The 23,143-nt window shown below is 36.5% G+C and overlaps 1 long non-coding RNA gene across 1 annotated transcript; it reads left to right on the forward strand.

Moving 5' to 3' along the window:
• Window positions 1-1,446: 1,446 nt before the first annotated feature.
• On the forward strand, window positions 1,447-16,869 carry LOC116560858. The gene is made up of 3 exons (XR_004273173.1): window positions 1,447-1,592; window positions 14,408-14,412; window positions 16,859-16,869. It is a non-coding gene; the product is annotated as an uncharacterized LOC116560858 (long non-coding RNA).
• Window positions 16,870-23,143: the final 6,274 nt, after the last annotated feature.

The raw sequence follows: 23,143 nt of genomic DNA on the forward strand, positions 1-23,143 counted from the left end.
CTTATTTGATAGCTTTTTTGGTATTTTCCTTTTTTATACCTTTTCTAAATTTAGTGTTATGATGCCATTTTTCCTTGGACATTTTTTTTCTTCTAGTAATTTAGATATTCTGCATCCCATTTTTTTTTTCATCCTATTAGTGGTTATTTAATACAGTCACTTGGTCAGGAGAAATTGTCAAACATGGCTATATTCTCAATTGAGAAGCCAAGAAAGAGTTTGAAAATATTACTAATGAGTTGAAGTTCATTTAAAACCAGGAAAGTAAAAGTATAATAAATTCTGATTTGGATATGAATAAAAGTTTAAACTTAAAATAATGTGATTTTTAATATTCCTATGTTTCATTTTTAATATTACTTTAATGTTCTGGGGAAAAGAAAGTAGTCATTTAAAATAAAACCACTCAAGGTTATGTATATAGGGTCATATTTTGCCTCTGGCTCCCTTAGGGCTCTGCATGGCATGAGTTTTCATTTAAAATTTTGATACTTTAAAGTCCTCATGGATTTTATGTATTAACATTGATTTTTAAAAAATGTTTCATGAAAATACTATTTATCTTGATTACTGAGGTTTGTGGTGTTCCCCTTAAAGTCTGCATTGGAGGCGAGTGCCTTTCTTCCTTGACTCTGATCTCAGCCTAGTTTCAGAATTAAATGTGGTGTTTACTCTCAGGTTTTGACAGCTAACCTTTATCAAGTTAGGGGTGTTTCCTAGTTTTATAAGAGTTTATTTCATAAATGGGTGTCAAATTTAATAAAACTTTTTTGGGCTTCTCTTCAGAAGTTTACATTAATTCTCTTTTAATCTGTTCTGACAGACTCCCAGCCACTGAGCCTGACTTACATTCTTGGTACATACCCTACTTGTCCTATTTTAAGAGACAATAATCCCATTTTTAATACGTTACAGAACTCAATTAATATTTTTACATCTATATCCATATATGATATTGCTTATTTATTTGAGAGTTGTTTTTATCAGGATTATGTCCCATAAAATGAGTTATATGGCTTCCCACATTTATATATGCTCTAAAACAGTTGTAAAAGAAGGAACTAACTGTTCCTTAGAGGTTTGGTAGAAAAGATCTATGAAATTGCTTGGGCATGGTGCCTTTGGGAGGGTGGTGGGGAGGGAAACTATAATTTCAATTTCTGTTACTCAGGTTATCCATGTCTTCTTGAGCCAATTTAAAAAATTTATATTTTCCTACAAAATTGTCATTTTCTATTTAGGCTTTCAAATTTATTGGTATAAAGGTGAATCTGTTTCTCTCTTACAATGTAAATTTTCCATCTCTCTAATAGTTTTGCATTTTTTATTCTTAGTGTTACTTTTCTCTTTTAGTTTATTCATTAACTTTTAGTTTTCTTTCATTAATTTCTTCCTATTTTTGGCATATAGAGTTGACTCCTGAACAATGGGAGGGTTGGGGCACTGACGACCTGTTCAGTCAAAAATCTTTGTGCAATTTTGACTCCCCCAAAACTTAGTTACTAATGGCCTACCATTGACAGGAAGCCTTATTTATAACATAAATAGTTGAATAACACATATTTTGTATGCCATATGTATTATATACTCTAGTATGAAACCTTTTGTGCCTTCTAAGTCTTTTTACATTGAATTCTATATCTGATAGGAATATCCTGCCGCTACTTTCTTTTAGTCAGTATTTAAACTTGGTATATTAAAATACAGAAGAGTGTTTATGTTCTCTTTCATGTTAGAAAGAGAAAAAAATAAAAATATATACTAGATTTGTTTGTATTTGCATTAAATACTAGAAGGTACACAAAAAACTAAGTTTGTACTTGACTACATATTTTGGCCCAATCCTGATGGCTGAATGTTAAAAATTAATAGATAGTTAAGCTCAAGGCTGAAGCAAAATATCAGCATCCCAAAGCAATCCTCTGGGATTCAAGAAAATATATATAAACATACATATAAATGTTTAGTTGTAATAACAATTATATTATTAAAATGTATTAGTCACATTTTAAAAGTATGACACTATAGTCCAGAGACAATAATTCTTTTTTAAACATTGTCAACTGTTATGAGAACATATACTGAACATGTTAAATACCAAATAGTTTTATTCTTCCAACCAAAGTTAGTATAGGAACAAGAGGCTTTTTAACCAGGTCTGGCAGTGTAAGGTCCTGCTGTAAGCTATTGGCACTGTACTATTAATTTTGCTGTCTTCTCTAATAGTAAAAAAATAAAAAAAATAAAAAAGAGACTTCTGGATTTGAAGATCTGGTACACTTTAAATGATGTGACTTCACAGAATCTATATATAGACTTCAGGTTATTATCTTCAGTTGTAATTTGTATTCTTAAAACAATCACTTGAGAAAACATTTGTTAAACATTGGACTTAGAAATGCAGCATTAGAACAACAAAATTGGCTTTTAAGATAATAAATTGCCTGTGAATTTCCATCTTATTTCAGCTTTTGCTTTATGCACTTCAATTTCAGAAACTTCTCTAGGGGAAAATAACAAATGACATTGAAGTAGGTATTTGATTTCTCAGCCTCCACAATACTGAAGGCCATGTGAAAACTTAAACATGTACAATAGCTAAATTCTGAGGCCCAAGACAAACCTTGTGCGTCATCACATAAAACTAATAAAAGTGAAACCTTATGTATATATTATTTATTAATAATTTTAAAAATATTAAAATATTTTAAAAGTTAACTTCCTTCACTTATTTAATTATAAAAATATGCTTTTACTTGTTTAAAGCACAGTTACTTATTTACTTGTAAAAAAAAAAAAAAAAAAGGACTGCGTTAATCTATATTCTCAGTCCTAAGAAAATCAGTACAATCTTTATCACAATGGGTATACTGATTGGGTTAGTTCTAATAATAAGATACTAGTAGATTATTTAACACAAGATTGGTAACAAAAATTTATTTCTAAACCAAAATTTACAGTATCATAATGAGTAAGCATGGTTTTCTATGACAAACATTCTAAAAAATCTGTTCCTATAGCAAACTACATTAGGTCTTATGGTCTCAAGGTCAAGGTCACAGGTCAACCATCTTTGGGATAATTAAACTGTTCAACATTGTCAGAAAGCTCATTTCCCTTTGTTGTAAATAGACTCTGACACTCAATTTTATGTTGGCAAGATATACAATTAAGCATAAACCTGACAAGAAAGAACCTTCAACTTATCTTGACTAATGTTTATTTTCTTAGTGTCTTTAAGTTAGATGCTTTGTAAATATTTTCAGTTTTTGCATTTATTCCTATTATAGGAGGTAATGGCTAGTTCACCACTTTGCATTCATTTTCATAGCATCTATATTAATAGTCTCCCTTATTTTCAAGGCTCTTCGTCCACTAAATTGCCATTTGAGACCTGTGGCCTCTGGTGTCAGCTTAATCTTAATCAAGGATAAAATAGCAATAAATGGTAATTGTAATGTTTTATTTCCACAGCTTGTGATATCTATTTTATACCTTGATCTAAAAACTTTCTGAAATATTCTTAACAAATATATCTCCTGTAAATAGCTTGTAGCTGGATTTATTTTATACAGTCTTAGAGTCTCTTTCTTTTCATAAGCTGGTTACATTTATATTATATATTTACCAATTACATTAAATATCATTTCTCCAATTTTAACTTGTTTGCTTTATACTTATCACAATTTCTAGTTGTTTTTTTTACCCCTTCTCCCCCATCCACTTTCTTGCCTCTTATTGCAATTTCAGTTTTCTTTAATCCAACATTTTGTTCCATGAGTTTAAAATTGCCAGAACGACCTGAGACTATATCACATTTATAAAAATAATTAACTAGACATCACACATTTTTAAAAGCCTGATTATTCAAATAGAAAATAACAATAGGTGGTTTGAAAGCAGTACAGATACAGCTGGAGGACAAATGAATGAGCTTAAGACCAAGACCAGAAAACATCCAAGGGTGCAGCAAAGGGATAAAAAGAAAACGAAAAAAGAACGATTTCTAATAACTGTTTTTTGTGCAGGGAAAGGGTGCCTCCTATATTCTGGTCAAGCTCCAAGCATCCCAACTTTGGTCTGGTTGTAATTCCAGGAGAAGGGAGGCAATAGTCACAGAATCAGTAGAAGAAAAATTCTAGAATGAAAGAAGACTTTTGTTCCCTGGCTAAAGGAACCCATTGAGTGCCAAAAAATGACAAGAAAACACCACAACCAAGAACAAAATCTTTATAGCTAGATACACTATAACAAAATTTTAGAGCATCAAGAAATAAGAAAATCCCAACAACCTCCAGGAAGGAAATTTTAAAGTCAGCCTAGAAAACCAGTAGGTTTCTCATCAGCAGCATTACATGGAAGATGAGGAAACATTTATAAAACTACCATAATCTTGATGAAAAAGGAGAAAATATAGGCCAGTTACATTTATTAACACAGATGCAAAAAAGTAGTAAGCAAATGCCATCACACAAAAATGAGAATTTATACCATAAGAGATGTATTTTACATCTCATAGACTGAGACAGTAAGTAGTCTGATAATACCAAGGTTGGAGTAATGTGGAATAGTGGAAATTTTGTATGTTGCTATAGGATTTTAAATAGGTAAAGTCCCATATGGAAAAATTAATGTTATCTAATAAGGTTGCAGATATGCATATGTCATGAGCCAAAAATACTGGTAGTAGGTATATACCTTAGGGGGAATCTCTTGCACATATGTACAAGTAGATATGTACAAAAATGTTCATAGCACCATTGTAACTAATAACAGTAAAGAATTGAGGAAGGACAACACAGATGTCCTATGATAGAAGAATGTATAAAGTGAGGCATAGCCACACAACAGTATATATTAGAGAGAGTGAAAAAATTGAATAAACTGGAACTCTTTGCAAAAGCATAAGGTTAAAAACAAACAGTAAGTGCAGAAAACTATTTATGTCATGGCCCCATTTTTATAAAGTCCAAAAACAAATAAAATTAAATATGATGTTTACAGATGTATACATCTATGGTAAAACTGTGGGAAAAATGCAAGGAAATGGTAAACACAAATTCCCAGATTATTTTTGGGGGTAGTGACAGTGGGAAGAGAAAGAGATCAGGGATGAGGCCTGGGCAGGAACACATGGACAGTTTCAATATTATTGGTTATATTTCAGTTTTTTAAGTTCGGTCTTGCTTTACAAGTATGTGCTTTATTAATAATTTAGTGTGTACTTTATTATTTATAGTTTTCACTATTTTACATTTTACCCCAAATTCAATATCATACATAGTGTCTTTTGTATGTACATACACACACACACACACACACACACATATATATATATATACAAAAGAAAAGTATATATGAAATAGCACATAAATAAAAATAGTTTTAAGTGGTTCTGAAGGAAAATGACATTGACCACAGAATGTCACACCCAAATAAAGTGGGAATAATGACATTTTCAGACATGCAACGACTCAGAAAATGTATCATCCAGAGAATCTTCCTGAGAGAATTACTAGGATATGTTCTCCAGGAAGAAGAAAAACAAGAAGAGAAGGAAGAATGTTGGAATGTAAGAAGCAATGTGAGCAAACACATTAGTAGATGGCTGTTATGAAATATAAGTAAGAGGGGATTTGGAAAATTAATTCTCTGAAACAACGTGTGGTCATCCCTCAGTATCCCCAGTGGAACTGTTTCTGGGAACCCTCACAAATACCAAAATCCACAGATGCTGAAATCCCTGATATAAAATTGTATAGTACTGTATTAACCTACACCCTATACGATCTTCCAGTATACTTTAAATCATCTCTCTTTTACTCGTAATACCTAATACAATGTAAATGCCATGTAAATCATTATTATACTGTATTTTTATTTTTATTATATTTATTGTTGTGCTATTTTATTTTTTCAAATATTTTAGATCCATGGTTGATTGAATCTTCAGGTATGGAACCTGCAGATATGGAGGGCAAACTATTCAGATGAGATCAATAATACAATTGGTGGAAGAGAGAGAGAGAGCAAAATGAAATAAATTATTTTTAGTGAGACATGATATAAATGATGATTTTAATTCTGTGTGTGCCTTGGCTTTTGATTAGAGATGCCAAAGTCGCCCCAGAAGTACTTACCTATCAGTGAGGGGATTAGTCACATAGGTGCTAATGGAGGGAAAACAACTGAAAACTTTTCTGTGGACACATGCCCCATGTCCCCACCATAGAGTTTCCTGTGATTAAACAGATACCTGGAGCCTGCTGTGAGATATTGTACATGGAGTGCCCTGTCAGGATAACCCCAGGTCAAGCTGGAGGATCACTGGACTCACATCATCAGGATCGATCCTGGACCCAAGGGCCACCTCCTAAAGCCAAGGGGTCTGTCCCAGAGACACATTAGACACAGATTCTGCTCTAACCCTGGGGAGAAAGCTTCAGTCATATTGGAAGAGCCATTTTGTCCCACCTTCCATTTTCCAACAGGTTAGAATTGCAAGGAGCAGACATTTAAAATCATTAGGAATTTCTTAGTGATTACAAATGTATGTTTATCTCTCATCCTGCATTTTTCATTTCAGTGAACAAAAAGCTAAAATGTCCAGTTGGAAGACTGGCAGCTGTGGTGGTCAGTGTTAACTTAGTCTCAGGAAGTCCCTGAGTCTGTGCACCACCACACTTACCACTTCATGCGGGGACTGTTCTTCCTTTGGCTCTCCTGTTTCATAACATTCTCCTCGTACAGCTACAGTAATGTGGTTCTGTACAGAATGTGCAGTTAGTTGCATTTTGCTGGATTGGAGTGGATTGATGCTGATGGGGTGAACCTGGAGGAATATAGAAGGCAGTGACTGAGACCTCAGAGTTCAAGATAAAGTAGATCAGATTCTGATTTCACACACAGCACTCGAGAGGCCTCTGAGAGCCACCAGTGGCCTGGGAGTCTTGTCTTGTGATCCTCAGCCCAGCATTGGCCAGGATCTATTATAGCAATACGGCTGGAGAGCTTATAAAGAATCTGCTGTACCTTTTTTTCTGAGATTGAATCCATTTTTAGAAAGGTTTTGCTTCTGGGTTTTGAATATATTTAGAATCACATAAAGGCCTTACATAGATCCTGCAGTTTCATGAAAAAAAAAAAAAACAGAAAATTTATAAGTCACTGGTGGCAGCCCATGGGAAGAGGTGGCATCAATAACTCCCACTCACAAAGAGGAGCATTTTGAAACAATTTTGTTTTCTGCGTTGGTGTTTTGGTTTGGTTTGGTTTTGTCTTTTGTTTTTACTGTTTACGTTTTTAAACTTTGCTTTCTGCTGCTATCCAAGTGGAATTAGGGATAAAGCTGAATAATCAAAGCAAAATATAAATTCTCACACAATTGAATTTGTGCCCTGTGGATTATACCCACTGTTTGTTCCTTGATTTTTTTCTAATAAATATATTTTTGAAATAATTTCTCTTAAAATGAATTCTATTTTAAATATACATAAAGGTTAGAGAGTTTGTCCCTTACACAAAAAAGACAAGAATCTTTTTTTCTCATTCTGCACTTTTTCTAGCACAAAATAGTGTCTGATACATAACAATGCTCAATAGTTGTTAAATTAATGAATAAGCTACATATTTAAGAATAAGTTTTGTTTGTTGAATACATTTTGTAAAGAAAATAATCACTGCCAAAGTTGTTTAATTTTGATTTTCTGCATTGGATTTTCTTGAAGAAGTGCCTGCCTAAATAAAGGTGCTTCATTTTAAAATATAACAATGAGTAATTTACAGCATTACCACAAACTGGGAGAAGGTGCATGAAAAACAGTCACAAAGATACATTATTGCTTTTATGACTACAATGTAAATATAATGTTACAACAATAGAAGTAGTACAAAAACTTCCAATACATGCTTTTTTTTGGTATTTTAAAATTTATAATTTGGAATGTTTTTGACTTGATTATGTTGGAGAAAGGCTCAGAGTTAGAGTAGGGTAGATGGTTTGGGGGAACATTTCCAAGGAAGGACTCTAGAACAGAGAAACAAATGGATTTGGGGAGCAGAGCCTAGAGCTGTCAACATTTTCAAGATGAATTTTGTGAACTAATCTCATGTCGAGAATGAGTCTCAATATAAGATGATACAGTCACACACTGCTTTTCCTCCTACTACCAATCGATACCTTGTGTATTGTGCTAAGCCTGTTACAATCATTACCGTAAATACTGTTATTAGCACTGATGAGAGGATGAGTGACTGACTGGCTCACCAGAGCTGACTGTGCACCTCTCTTTCCAGCTCCATGTTCAGTGAGGTCATAGTGGTGGCCTGAAATCAGCCACTGTGGGAGTGCTTATCAGAGAAATTAGCAAATGCTAAAAACCGGGGATTCTCAAGAAAAATTTTTCCAGAGAGCTGGTTGTTAAACATTTACCAGCACACCACTAGACTTATATTTACTTTTGTCCTGATTTAATACGTACTCTTCTTTTATAAAAATTATCCTGAAATTATAAGTGATGAACACTGACAAAATATTGGTGACAGGTTATAGATCCCTTTTTGTTGTTGTTGTTTGTTTGTTTGTTTTTGCTTCAGGAATATTTTTAACTCACAAAGATTTTTAAGAAATTAAGGAGATAACACTAACTAGTTTGTTCACAAATAACTTAAAAAGCTGCTGCAGGATGCCATTCACCTCCACCTCCTCCACCCTTAATATATTTAGTGCTAGCTGCTGGCAAGTACTGACACTTTTGGCAGCCTGGTCTTTAGCAGCCTCTTGATTCAGCATCTCCTAGTCATTCATCATGTACACAGGGCCATTTCCTAACAAGGTCCAAAGGAAGTGTCAGTAATGCCACCTCGTTTGGCAAGATGACAGAAGAGTTGCCTAAGAGTTGCTGTGCTTTGATATCTCAGGATAGAGGAAGTTGATATTGTGGGAAATACACAGTTTTAAAATATTACTGATTTAGTTTAAATAATGGAATAGAAGAATTCACAAGAAAATCTGTACCTTAAAAGAGAACAGCTGACCCAACAAATAGAAGACTTAAGTGAATGGGAAATGTCAGTACATTCCCTAAAAGTTGAAAATGTGACTTAATTGGCTCTGACAGGAATTGGTTCACAGTTTGCTCAACAGACAAGACATCATTAACCATTTTTTTTTGAGATGGAGTCTCACTCTGTTGCACAGGCTGGAATGCAGTGGTGTAATCTCAGCTCACTGTAACTTCCACCTCCCTCCCGGGTTCAAGCAAGTCTCTGCCTCAGACTCCCAAGCAGCTGGGATTACAGGCACCCACCACCATTCCCAGCTAATTTTTGTATTTTTATTAGAGATGGGGTTTCATCATTTTGGCCAGGCTGGTCTTGTACTCCTGGCCTCATGATCCACCCATCTCAGCCTCCCAAAGTTCACTAGCCATTTTAAGTCCATTAATATTTTATAATCTCAATCACTTTTAATCAACTAACAGCAAAATGAGGGCTTTATCCTTCGCCTGTGTGGTTTTACAAATTTAGCCATTTTTGAAAAAACATCAAGATACACAAATTTGGGGATCATGGATTCTAACAGGGCTAGCCTTCACAAGAGACAGAACTGATGGTCACTGCTCAATGGTCCTGAGACCTGGTCATCAGGACCAGATCTCGATGCATGAACCGGGTGTTGTGGCATAGACCTGTAATCTCAGCTACTTGGGAGGCTGAGGAAGGAGGATCTCTTGAGGCCAGGAGTTTGAGGCTGTAGTGAGCTGTAATCACAGCTGTATATAACCACTGCACTCCTGCCTGGGCAACACAGTGAGAAACCCATCTGTAAAAAAATTTTAAATAAAAAATTTAAAAAAGAAAAGCATACATGACTTCAAGTTGCTCTCTTATACCTCAAGAATTTCACTGTCAAAAAGGCAGTAAATTTGTGTTTAACTTAGTTGGACAAGAAAATGTTTGCTGCACATTTCACAATTTGGCTCAGAGAAAACTGAATTTCATCGAATGCCATCTGTCATCTCCTGAAAAACAGATGAAGATGCAGGTTGAGGTTCTAAAGTCAGTCTGAGAATGGGTGAGCAGTACTCTACATAGAATAGTTGAACAAGCCAGGCACGGTGGCTCATACCTGTAATCCCAGCACTTTGGGAGGCCAAGGTGGGTGGATCATCTGAGGTCAGGAGTTCCAAACCAGCCTGGCCAACATGGCAAAACCCCGCCTCTACTGAAAATACAAAAATTACCCAGGCGTGGTGGCAGGTACCTGTAATCCCAGCTACTCAGGAGGCTGAGGCAGGAGAATCACTTGAATCTGGGAGGCAGAGGTTGCAGTGAGCCAAGACCACACCATTGCTCCACGGGGGGGGGGAGAAACCAAGCCTCCTCCCCAACAAAAAAAAAAAAAAAAAAAAAAAATTGTTGAACAAATTACCTCCTTGTCTTTGAGACTGTAGTCATACATTCTAATAATTAGTCTTATGTTGCATTACTATGTGCCCAGCATTGCCCTTTGGGCTTCATATCGATTAAGAAGTCAATTCTCAGACTATCTGAGATGCGTGCCTTGAGTATCCACCTTAAGCAAAGTTACCTTACCTCTCTGCACTTCAGCTTTTTCAAGTGAAGAGCAGAGGGTTAAATCACTAAGATGGCGGAAAGCTTGTGGAAGTTGAGCCTACATAGTCTGTTTCCAGAGTCTGTGCTAACCTCTACTCTTAGTAGTGCTCTAAGTTGGGTAGTCATAAATACAAATAAGCATTACTAATAACTGCATTTCTTAAGGTTGGAATGGACTTTAGAAATATCTAATCCATAGATGCCCTCTATTTATTATCCTAACTTGTGGTTAAACATTCTCTGCTTATTCTGTTATAATGACAGGGAAGTTCCCCTCCAGGAAGTAGTTAATTATATACCCAGAAATTTCTGATTGTTAGAAAACTTCATTTAAGACAAAAGTTTTCTATCTCTGTATAGCCTCGCACAAGAGAAACTCCTCCCACAAGTCCACCTGGAAGGGCCTACTTTTGGGGATAGTTGTCACATGTCTCTGTGGTCACCCACTTTATGGGATAAACATCCCCAGTTTCCTGATAGTTCTTTTTACATTGTATTAAGACCTTTTGCCATTGTTCAGTCTTCCTCTTAAAAATGAGAATTCTTGAACAGGGTGTGAATTTGGCCAGGAGGACAATGATCTCTGTTCAGCTGAGTGCTGTTTTTCTATTTATGCAGCTTAATGCACAGATTTTAATCAATATTATATTTCTTGGTCACCCTAAAATTTAAGTCTACTAATATCTTCAGGGCTATTTCATGTGAATTGTGATGAAAATTGATCTCTATTCTGTGTGTAGTCAGGTTTTTCATTTTAGTCCCAAATTCAGGATGTTACCTGTACCCTTGTTAAAGTCTATTTTCATAGTTTCGGCTGGCATTAGGCTCTGTTGAAGGTTTTTTGAACCTTAGAATTTCACAGAATTTCATGACACTGCAGCATTGAGAGTTTAACATATACCTATGGGCCTTTTGAAACCAAAATGAATTGTGGAGGTGTGCAGCACAGGTGAAGAAGTGCCTCCAGAGACTGAGTCAACCCATAGGGGTATTTTCTTATGTACTGATGCATTGCTAGGATTCTTGGGAAGAGTCAAAATTGAAACCAGGAATAATGTGAGAGTGAGCGTTCATCATTTCCAAGAGCCTTAATAGGAGCTGGAAAATGGTGACTTGGAGAATGGAGGCACTGCAGAGCCTAGTTTGTTTTTCCTTCCAAACATCCTGGTAAGTGCAATGTTGAATAATTTGGCTGTTAAAAGAAGCTATCCCAGAACAGACAATTACAGTTTGCCATTTACCATATTTCTTAATTCTTCCTTATTTTGGACTCACAAATCTTAGAGAGGCTTGTTTCTGTGTCTTCTATATTCTAGATCTGAGCATTAAGAACTACAAGGACACCCTCCTAGGCAATATTTCATCTTCAAGGTTGCCTAACAGAAGGAAATAATCTCTGTATTTATATTGCTAGATAGTTACAATAATGTAATGGTACTTCCTGGGACAGTTTCTTTTTCTTTTTGAGAAAAATGCATTGCTTGAAGTAGAACAAAAAGGATCTGTTCAATGTTTCCAGGATTCCTCACTAATTATAACACGATACATACACATAGACAATCAAGAACTGGTCCTGAGACTCCAGAAACAATGCTCTCCCAAGCCTGTTTTTGCTCCATGCTGACACCTTCTAAATCAGTCTTGGGACCACCCACAGAGCTCACTGATACTCATAGCCAAAGGGTAATGAGGTTGGGAAAGAAAAAGTTGTCTCTTACTCCTCTTAAATGTGCCATGACTTTAATCTTTTACATATATTAAAATTCATCATACAACAAAGTTAAATCGGTAATCCTGCTCTCTCAACAGCAACTTAATAATTTTCTACTGCTGAGAGTACATGTTAAAGAATCAATTCTTATTTACGTTTAACTTTTCCAATAACAGATTAGCCTTATGGTGCCGAAAACTTAAGGAGAATAATGTAGTAATGGAAGGAGCAGAATCATAGAATCACAAAATGTCAGAGTTGAAAGAGACCTTAGAGATTTTCTGGTACAATGTTCTCCCCAGCAAGGAAAAAAACCAGGCCAGGTATGGTGGCTCATGCCTGTAATCCCAACACTTTGGGAGGCTGAGGTGAAAGGATTGTTTGAGTCTAGGAGTTTGAGACCAGCCTGGGCAACATAGTGAGACCCCCATCTCTATAAAAAATAGAAAAAATTAACCAAGTGGGGTGGTGCACACCTGTGGTCCTAGCTACTTGGGATGCTGAGATGGGAGAACTCTTTAAGCTCAGGAAGTCGAGGCTGCAGTGAGCCGCGATTGCACCACTGCAGTCCAGTCTGGATGACAGACGAGACACTGTCTCAAAACAAAACAAAACAAACACGGAAAAAACAAAAAGCCAAGAAAGGTGTAATGATTTGCATAAAGTCACAAAGAATGTCTGTGTTAATCTTCCAAAAAGTCAATAGAAGTAAAATGTCAATGTTTCTAGACCAGAGTTTCTCAACATGGGCAATACTGACATTTTAGACCTGATAATTCTTTTTTAAGGGGCTGGGGAGCAGGTCCTGTGCATGGTAGAATGCTTAGCAGCATCCTTGGCCTCTGTTCACTAGATGCCGGTAGCCTCCCTGCAAAGCCACAACAATCAAAAATGTCTCCAGATGTTGTCAAATGTCCCTCAGAGAGGGGAGCAAAATTGCTACCTGCTGGGAGACACTGGACTTGACATCGTCTAAAAAGCAAAGTTCTGGGCCTTATTCCAAGATAACTTAAGAGGCTAAGGATGGTATTAATATAAATCATATGAGGTTCACAGAAGTCTTTGCTACTAGCAATTGTTCACATTAGCTTTTATGCAACTGTAGCCCGCAACATGATGGGCATGAAATAGCTAAACAGTAACACCCTTGCACTGTATCTTACTAGGACATAACCAGTATTTTGGTGCTTTCCAGAAAGGAAAAGCCATCTCAGCTTGGATCCCACAAGAAAGCAAATTTTCTCGCCAAAAGGGATTAAAAACTCCACCCCTATACACCTGCACTTCCCAGGCCATGAACTATGATGGTTGCAGCATTAAAAAAAAATGCTGCTGACACACTATCAAAGGATATTCTCAGATGAGAAAGCTAGATATGGAGTCCTGAGCATTATTTATTGATGTAAAAAATTAGCATTTCACAGAGCATTTTGAGAGAAACTAAAGACTTCTGTGGACATCAGTTAACAGGAGGAAGTCAGAAGGGGCCCAAAGCCTTCATTTTGCATAAGGGTATAAGCAGAGGTTGAGATTAGAGGCTTGAAGTACTGTGGGCTATCCAAAGAAAAGGCGCACATACCAGATGGAGTGGAACTAAGCTCCACCCTCACCATCACGCATTGCTTAGTGAGGAGGTGCACCAACGGCTGGCAGGACCCCTGCAGCCAACCTTCTTGGTGCCCTCTGCCTGCCTCTGATGTTGAGCTGCAGCAGTGGACAACTCACTCTCAAGTGGACAGACCTTGTAAAGACAAGATCTTTACAGAGGATCTTGTCTGTAGGAGGTGGCTTCCTTTATCTTCATGCAAGCATAAGCCCCAGAGAGTGGGGGCATTAATGACCTTGGAATTAACCCTCAAACAATAGATGATGCAGCTCATGAATGAATGTTCCAGTCCCCTGTTTTCAAGTGGACAATTTTGGAAGACTTTCTGCAGATTTTCCAGTGCAATCAAGTATCTTTCTGCTCATGGTAGTGATCTCTATAACATGCCATAGGTAAAGCATCTTCCTTTTCCCCTGTCTCATTCTCTTGCTCCTTACTATCAATCATCTCCCACATAAACCACCTGACCAGAGTTCTTGTCTCAGGCTCTACTTTTAGAGGAATCCAACCTATAGAACCCCACTGTATGCCATTCACAGTCATTGTAAACATCTGAATCCAAATGAACTATATGGTAAAATGTATCTGGTTCACATCCCAGAGTCTGAATTCATTCATTCTCATTAGTTGTTTTGTTATCCCCACATAGGACTGAGTTAAAGAACCCTTCTGATATTATCATGAATTAGTACTCTGGGTGAGTGCCTCCTGTATTGCAGTCAAATTGTGGCCAGCAACATTTATTTCTGTCTGGGTGTGCTATACATTAAACAATATGTCTTTATATTAAATAGGCTTCCAAACTATAAACTAACTATATTCCTAAATCCTTTAGCCAAGAGAGCTTAAAATTTTTAGTACTTTATATCAAGGCAGATGACTGGAAATTGCTTCCCAGATTATTAACTTAGTCATTCTAGAAAAACTATGCTCTAACAAGGAATGCGATGCCATGCTATCCCTTGAGAATTAAAAGTGTATGTGAAAATCAGGCTGACTTTGAGGCACTGCCTAACAAATTAAAATATTTCCCCTAACAGTTATATTTACATCACTCAAATATTATACAAAAAACTAAGCACCATTCAAGACAAAAATATTTTTGTCTTTCCAAAGTCTCATGATGAACAATTTTGTGGAGGACTCTGTGTGTGTGTGTGTGTGTGTGTGTGTGTGCGCACGCGCGTATGTGTGTGTATGACCAGAAGAAAATGGATAGATGTCAAACTGAATGCTTTTGGGACTCCTATAGTAGACTGCATGATCAGAGAAGTTACAGAAATACCTTCCATGGAGTCCTTAGATTTAAATCTCCAAGTGCTCAAGCCTATGTCTTCATCCTCTGCCTATAGCCCACAGTATTTAGCCTAACACTTTACATTTAGTGAGAGCTAGTAAGACTAATGTCTAATATTATCAGGGTCCTTTTATGTGCCAGCCATTGTTCTAAAAGCTTTACCTCTGGTAACTCTCCTGATAAGAGGTCCTTAATAAATATTTTAGGATATCATATGTAAGCACATAACTGTTTACCAAAAATGTTGAGGTAAATCTGAAGCAAGTTAGAAAAATCAATTCAGTGGATTTTTCAAAGCCTGTTCGACTCTATGACTTTGACAAGCAGCAAATGATAGATCACTTTCTTATTTCTTTTTATCAGTACACTTTAAAATTTCTGATATGTTTTGATTCTCATTTCTACTCTCTCTGCCCTTTCTCTGGAAGGTTTCAACTTTCTTGGACAGGTAAAGTCATCTAAACTTTAAGCTGTTTCAATTGCTTTAAACCCAGATAATAATAGCTTCCCCACTTTTCTGTTAGACGTTTATTCTAGTCAGCAATGTCAATGGCCAGAGAGGAGAATACAAACAGGCAATTACATTCTTTTTTATCTATCCACACTAGTTTTAACTAGTCATTGGGAACAATAACAGGTAAGCACTTTCCCCAAGTTCTCTGGAGAGTGTATTGGTAATTTAACTGTCTTGTATACAACACACCATTCCTTCTCTACTTTCATTCTTTATCTCCTTCCCAATCTTCTTAAATCTTTCTCCAAAGCAGACTATGTATGGCTCCACCTCTAAATGTTATTAACTTTATTTGCATGCACTTTTTCCCATTATAATGTCATCACTGTGGGGAGTCAGTCCTGCTGGCAGGGTGCCCAGAAATGATGCAAGACCTGTTAAGCTTTAGTGGAAACCTCTTCTCTTTTGGCCGAATTCCAATTGGGCACTTGGGTACTTCAGGGATCGCAGAATGTAAACTTTGTAAAGTTTCTCTCTAATCATCTGTTTTTCCACATCATATTGGTGACCTATGAACATTCCTTTGAATTCATTAATTTGACATTCTTTTTCTACAAACTAACCTTAATCCATTTTCCCTCCTTAAATACATTATACTAGATTCTCTCTCTGAATTTCTTCTCTGATAAAAACTGCCCTCTCAGTGATAATCCTAGGATCTCTCTCTTAAAAGAAGTTTATCATGCTCATACTAAAACCAAAAATATAATCAATAACTTACCCTGTTAATACAAAATGTCTACTAACTCTTCTCTAAAAAGTAAAATTGTGTGTGCTTTTCATAGGACATTTAGAAGTGCTGGCTTTTTATTGTGATAGGAGCAGATTAGGAGGATGGTGACCAGCTGTTTCTTATGGCAACTGTGAGACTAGAATAATAAACAAGTTAAACTGAAGCTTGGAATGGTCTAGGTTCAATATGAGGAAAAACTTCCTGTAAATACAAGATATAAAAATTGAAATGGGTGTCTGAGGAAGATAACTCAGCATTTTCTGGATGTCTTTCAAAATGAAATAAAATTGCTCTTGGATAGTTAAAATAATATCCTTTTACTGTGATATACTGACTTAAAATTCCTTTCATTACTGGAGAGCCATTTTTTTTTTTTTGAGAAAATAAAGCATAAGGAAAACTGGATGCAATCTATTGCAAAAATCACAGAAGCGCATTTTAAAATAAAAATAATTACCAAATCATTCCAAACTAACTTAAAACTATGATTTAACTCTAGATCAACGCAATTTAACAATTTTTAGGTTTCTGGTAATAAGATAAAAATAATTGAAATAAATTCCCATTCTCCAGGAGCTCCTTATCTACTTAATTCACAGGCTGGTTGTGAAACATGTTTTCTTCAGAGCTTTGGAAGGGAGCTATGGGAGAAGAGATTCATTCCTATTGCGGTGAGATCTGAGAAAGCTCCACACGGAGAGTGGCTTTTGAGCTGGTGCTTGAAAGATGGACAGGATTTTGATAAGTAGAGTTGGAGTAGAGAGACACATTTCCTTCAAAGGAATCAGAATTAATAAAGATCTGGAATTAATAAATGCTTGAAATAGGTAGAGAATGGAAGTATAGGCAAGAAAAGGTGGCAATAATAACAAAGAAGATTCAAGTAAGAATAAGACACTTTAATTCTTTCATGGAGGCTTCAAAACCCAGAGATACTGACCTTTTAAGGCCAGGATAATGATGCAGCAGTGAAAGTGCAGTGTAGATGGTGGGATTGCCATATTCAGAGCTAATTTATCTTGGAAAATCCATCCGCGATGAAATATAAAAGAGATCCTCATAAATAGTCTTATTGGAAGTAATGTTCCAGCCAGATGACCATGCAACATGTAATATTTCTGTACCCTCTCTACTCCAGTAGTTTATCAAACACCCTAGGCTAGTATTCTCCAAACTTCAGGCATCCCTGGGCTACTTCATAATTTTTGTCATATCTAAGTCCCAGCTGAACTAACATTTACTTAACATTTATCTTTATTTTTATTTTTTTGAGATGGAGTTTCACTCTTGTTCCCCAGGCCAGAGTATAATGGTGCAATCTTGGCTCACTGCAACCTCCACCTCCTGGGTTTAGGTGATTCTCCTGCCTCAGTCTCCCAAATAGCTGGGATTACAACCACCATTCCTGGCTAATTTTTGTATTTTTAGTAGAGATGGGGTTTCACTATCTTGATCAGGCTGGTCTTGAACTCCTGACCTCAGGTGATACACCCACCTTGGCCTCCTAAAGTTCTGGTTTTATAGGCATGAGCCACTGTGCCCAGCCAACATTTATCTTTAAATTAAATACTTCTTACTTTAAAAATACTTTATAAATTACCATACACAGAAAAATAATATAATTTGCCTTTAATAGATTAACCATAAAAGTAAGTAAGTTCAACTAAAGCAAAATGAAATTACTAATTTCTAGCTAAATACTGTTTCTGCCTGGGGCTTTGTGCTTGATGCCTGTTCTTTTTTTGCTAAAAATTTAGGCTAGAGTTATTAGATGTTAAAGACAGTCTAGCATTAGACTGAGAATTTTTTCTAGACCATAAGAAAGAAAGATATTGAAAAGGAATATGATCCAACACTATTTGGTGTGGTTGACAGGGACTATCTTTTTCAAAAAATAATGTCTTCTTTGGAATGCACCTCTCGTGTTGGTTTGCTCCTGTTACTCAGTATTGTAAAGTTATTCTCATTCTAGACATTTGTTTCCTTTACTTTCTTAATTGTTCTTTATGCAAATGTTTACTTAAGCAACAAGACATGAATTAGTCAAGGTGATGTTTTTGGTTGTAAGTAAAAGGAATGAAAACATAACCCTGACCCTACAGATTCAAAGAGTGAAGAACATTTATTTCACATAGTTGTTTCATAAGTAGGGTGGCTCCAAGGATGGTTAATTCTCATAACATCAGAGACTCAGGTTCCTTCCATCTTTATGTGCTGCCAACCTCAGTGTGCTGGCTTTAGTTCTGGTCTATTTCCGTCATGGTTTTATGATGGCTGTCAACAGTTGCAGGTATCCTCTGCATATGTGGCAACGTTCAGCAGAACAACAACAACAAAAAGATTGTTTTTCTCTGTATCACGTTTAGGAGTGAGCAAACTTTCCCTAAAAGGTTTTTCCTCACTTCACTGTTTTCCCTTATATCTCCTTGGCTTGAAATCTGTCACACGTTCACATTAACCAATCTGTCTATAAGAGTGGCAGTCTCACAGCCCACTGCGATCCCAGTTGACAGCCAGCACTAATCACTGGAGTCTTAGGAGTGGGTCTTCCAGCCCCAGCAGAGCCACTCAACTGCCATATGGAGCAGAGACACCATCAGGTCCTACCCCCAACTGCTAAATCATGAACAAATAAATGATCACTGTTCAAGGATGCTAATATTTGGGGTTGTCATACTGCAATAAATAAGCAAAACACAAACATATACTTTTTAAATATGAAAATTATATAGAGTTATAAACTTTAAATTTCATCGAGGCCACTAACAGGCTATTATCAATTATCATCATCATCTCATTAAAGAAGAAAAATGTTAACATTAAAAAGACACACACAAAAAATAAAAAGATAATCTCAGACCAGAGGTTAGTTCCTTAAACTTAAATTTAACTTAAAAAACTCACAGGCTGGGCACGGTAGCTCATACCTATAATCCTAGCACTTTGGGAGGCCAAGGTGGACAGATTACTTGAGTTCAGGAGTTCAAGACCAGCCTGGACAACATGGTGAAACCCCTTCTCTATTAATATACAAAATATTAGCTGGATGTGGTGGCATGCACCTATAGTCCCAGCTACCAGGGCAGCTGAGGCATGAGAATTGCTTAAACACCCCAGCCTGGATGATAGAGTGAGTCTCTGTCTCAAAACAAAACAAAACAGAAAAGCAACTCACAATATTGCTCTTATTTTTCTAATTTTGGTGGCAGTGGAGGGGGGACCTTAAGAAAATATCAGGAGCTTACTGTTCTATCATCTCACAGGACAATAACACAGCAGGCTTTTCTTATTTAAGAGCACTTTAAAACTTAAATGACTTTTCTTGAGGAAATACTTATTTTGCACAAATTAACAGGAAATTATTCCTTTTCTGAATTATAACCAGTATTCTTAGTGCATTATCACAAATAGATAACATATCTCACTACCTAAATCCACACTTTGGATGGTCATGTTAGTGTCATTTACAAATTTGGTTACATATGTAGCCATATGTAACATGGACATACATATGTTCTTAGAGGATCCAAAACTATTGACACAATTGGTGGGTCAATGGTGAAGAATTAGTTACTGGGGATGAGAAAGTTTGTCACTTGCATAGCATGTTCCCAGGGTTGCCTTGATCCAATGTTCCACACCAGTGACTGGCAGCCTGCAGTGAAGTGGAGGGCAAAACGTGTTCTATATTCCTCTCCCAAATAAACTATCCACATTCTCATGTCGTGAGGCCACTAGGAAGAGCATGTTGGGTGACACATTCAGTTTATCCCCGACCAATCCTGGTTGGCAAGATGCAGACACCTGTCCCACAGATCCGAGGCACTACCTAGCAGCTGGGCCTCTTTGACAAGTTCTCAGAGAGGCTGTCTGAACTCAATAGCTCCTTTCTATAGCTACCAATGAAATTACTAGGACCTACACAAGACATATCGAGTAAATCAAGTTATTTTCATAATTAATGTTTTGGGCTAAAATATATTAGAATGATACAGAATATTCAGGGCCTTTTTTTTTTCTTTTTTTTGAGATGGAGTCTTGCTCTGTCGCTAGGCTGGAGTGCAGTGGCACGATCTTGGCTCACTGCAACCTCTATCTCCTGAGTTCAAGCAATTCCCCTAAATATTTCAAAATGCATCCCTGAAAAATCAGGATATTTTACTGTAACCCACAATTTTTTTATTATACCTTATAAAAGTAACAGTTACTCCTTATTAGCATTTAATTTTTAGATAATATTTAATGTTCCTCTACTGTCCTAAAGAAGCCTTTTAGAGTTGGTTTATTTGAACCAGGAAATGCATTTACTTTAAAATACCCCAAGTCTGACTTTAAGTTAAAAGTATTCATGGGTGTATTAGTCCGTTTTCACACTGCTATAAAGAACTACCTGAGACTAATTTATGAAGAAAAGAGGTTTAATTGACTCATACTTCTGCAGGCTGTACAGGAAGCATGGCTGGGAGGCCTTAGGAAACTTAACAATCTTGGCAAAAGCTGAAGGGGAAGCAAGCATGTCTTAACACAGCAGAGCAGGAGAGAGGGAGAGAGCGAAGGGGGAAGTGCCGTACACTTTTAAACCATCAGATCTCATGCGAACTCACTCACTATCACGAGAACTGCAAGGGGAAAACCTGCCCCCATGATCTAATTACCTCCCACCTGGTCCCTCCCCCAACATTACTAATTACAATTCAACATGAGATTTAGGTGGGGACACAGAGCCAAACCATATCAATGAACATCTTTATAAATTTTAATGATGCATGTACAACTTTCAATCATACATAAAATGTGGCCAAAGAAAGAAATATTTGGGATGAAATATCATGGTTTCCATAATGTTTAAAAATACTTTAAATTTATAAAACAAATATGCCACAATAATAATTTTTTAAGACAGGGTCTCACTCTGTTGCCCAGACTCCAGTACAGTGGGGTGAACATGGTTCGCTGCAGGCCACGACCTTCCAGGCTCAAGCAATCCTCTCACTTCAGCCTTACAAGTAGCTGGGACTACAGGTATAGCCACCACACCTAGCTAATTTTTAAACGTTTTGTAGAAACAGGGCCTTGCCATGGTGCTCAGACTGGTCTTGAACTCCTGGGCTCAAGCAATCCTCCCACCTTGGCCTCCCAAAGTACTGGGATTATAGGCATGAGTCACTATGCTCCACCAACAATTATTTTTTAAAGGTGGTATGTATGTATTTATTATGCTAGTCTCTTTTCTTTTCTATATGTTTAAATAAAAGTGAAAACAAAAGAAGGATACACATATTGAAGGCTTGTGTTTGCCTTTCAGGGAACAGGATAGAGGGAAGTTAACATGTCTTGAATTTTATTTTTAGAAAATTGATGCTAATCCTGAAAGAAACATCTACTTTTGTTTCCTATAAGCCTTCCTTCCAATCAGAAAGGCTTTCTTTCTAATTCTGATTCAATCCTACTTCTACTTATATCCTTAACTACTGTCCATATACACCCTTCTAGCAATCAGAATAATTTGTGATCTGAACCCAAACAAGCACAAGATTCAAACTTTATTTTATTTAATTTGATGAGTTTCAAATGTGTGCACTTTCATTAAGCAGGCGATTTAGAGATCAGATAATGAGGCTGACACAGCCTTCTGCATGAGGAAAAGCACAGCATAATTGAAGTCAGCTAACAGGATTTCCAGCAGGGAATGATTTCCCTGAGTGTGTGATCTGATTTCCTTTGATGTTTGTATTACAGTAATAACATTAATAGCATCCCAAACAACACTTAATGAAATTTTAGACTTGCTATACGTGAGGACTCCTTTGTCATCAAACTTGGCTGTTTCTGTACAGTTTCTCTCAGATGCACAATTCAACGCATGGGAAAGCCAGGGCAGTAAAGGACACATTTTAGCTTCAGACTCTGGGCCAAATTTTTCTGCTTTCTTTATAATTCTGTGTACAATCCCTGTTTAAACCTAGGCAGATGTTGAAGTGAGAAAGTAGATAGCTCAATACCAACTTGGCAGGAGTACAGGACTAAGCACTTCCTGCTGATGGTTGGCAGTGATAGTACCTTAATGTACAAGAAATAAGGGCATTTTCGCACTTTCAGAAAACTGCTTATATCACTTTTAAATAATTTAGAAATAAAGTAGTGCTATCGTAAGGAATCAAGGACTCTAATTACTACCTGCAATTTTATTAACAGTGAGTCAGTAAAGAAATATTGAACTGTGTCTTTAAAAAGCTTTTCAATGAATAATTAACACCCAGAGAGAGGTGGGGTGGGAGAGAGAGAGAAATCATCCTGATTCACTGTCATATAAATTTGGAATATGAAAATTCATCCCTTCCCAGAAATGTCTGAAAAATGGGAGAGCGGGTTCTTGCTCTCTGTTAACTCACGCCTGACTGTGACAGCTAATTCATAGGAATGAAATTGTATGTAAGTATCCAGGTTAAGAGATTTTTCAGATCTGATGGAAATGATTTTATACTTTGTGTATATTTGGACAAAAGCCTTGGTTCTCAGGTCAGAATGAAAAAAATAGTTTGGGAGTTAGTGGCAATCTATGGCTTATTGATGAGTTAAGTATTTTTCAATGATTCCTTAAACTAAAATCACACTAAAACTAAGCAAGTAATTATAAGATAAGAAATTAGTAAAATTAGGTAATT

This window comes from Sapajus apella, unplaced genomic scaffold (assembly GCF_009761245.1).
Source record: "Sapajus apella isolate SASKATOON/1434 unplaced genomic scaffold, GSC_monkey_1.0 scaffold27, whole genome shotgun sequence".
NCBI classification, from domain to species: Eukaryota; Metazoa; Chordata; class Mammalia; order Primates; family Cebidae; genus Sapajus; species Sapajus apella.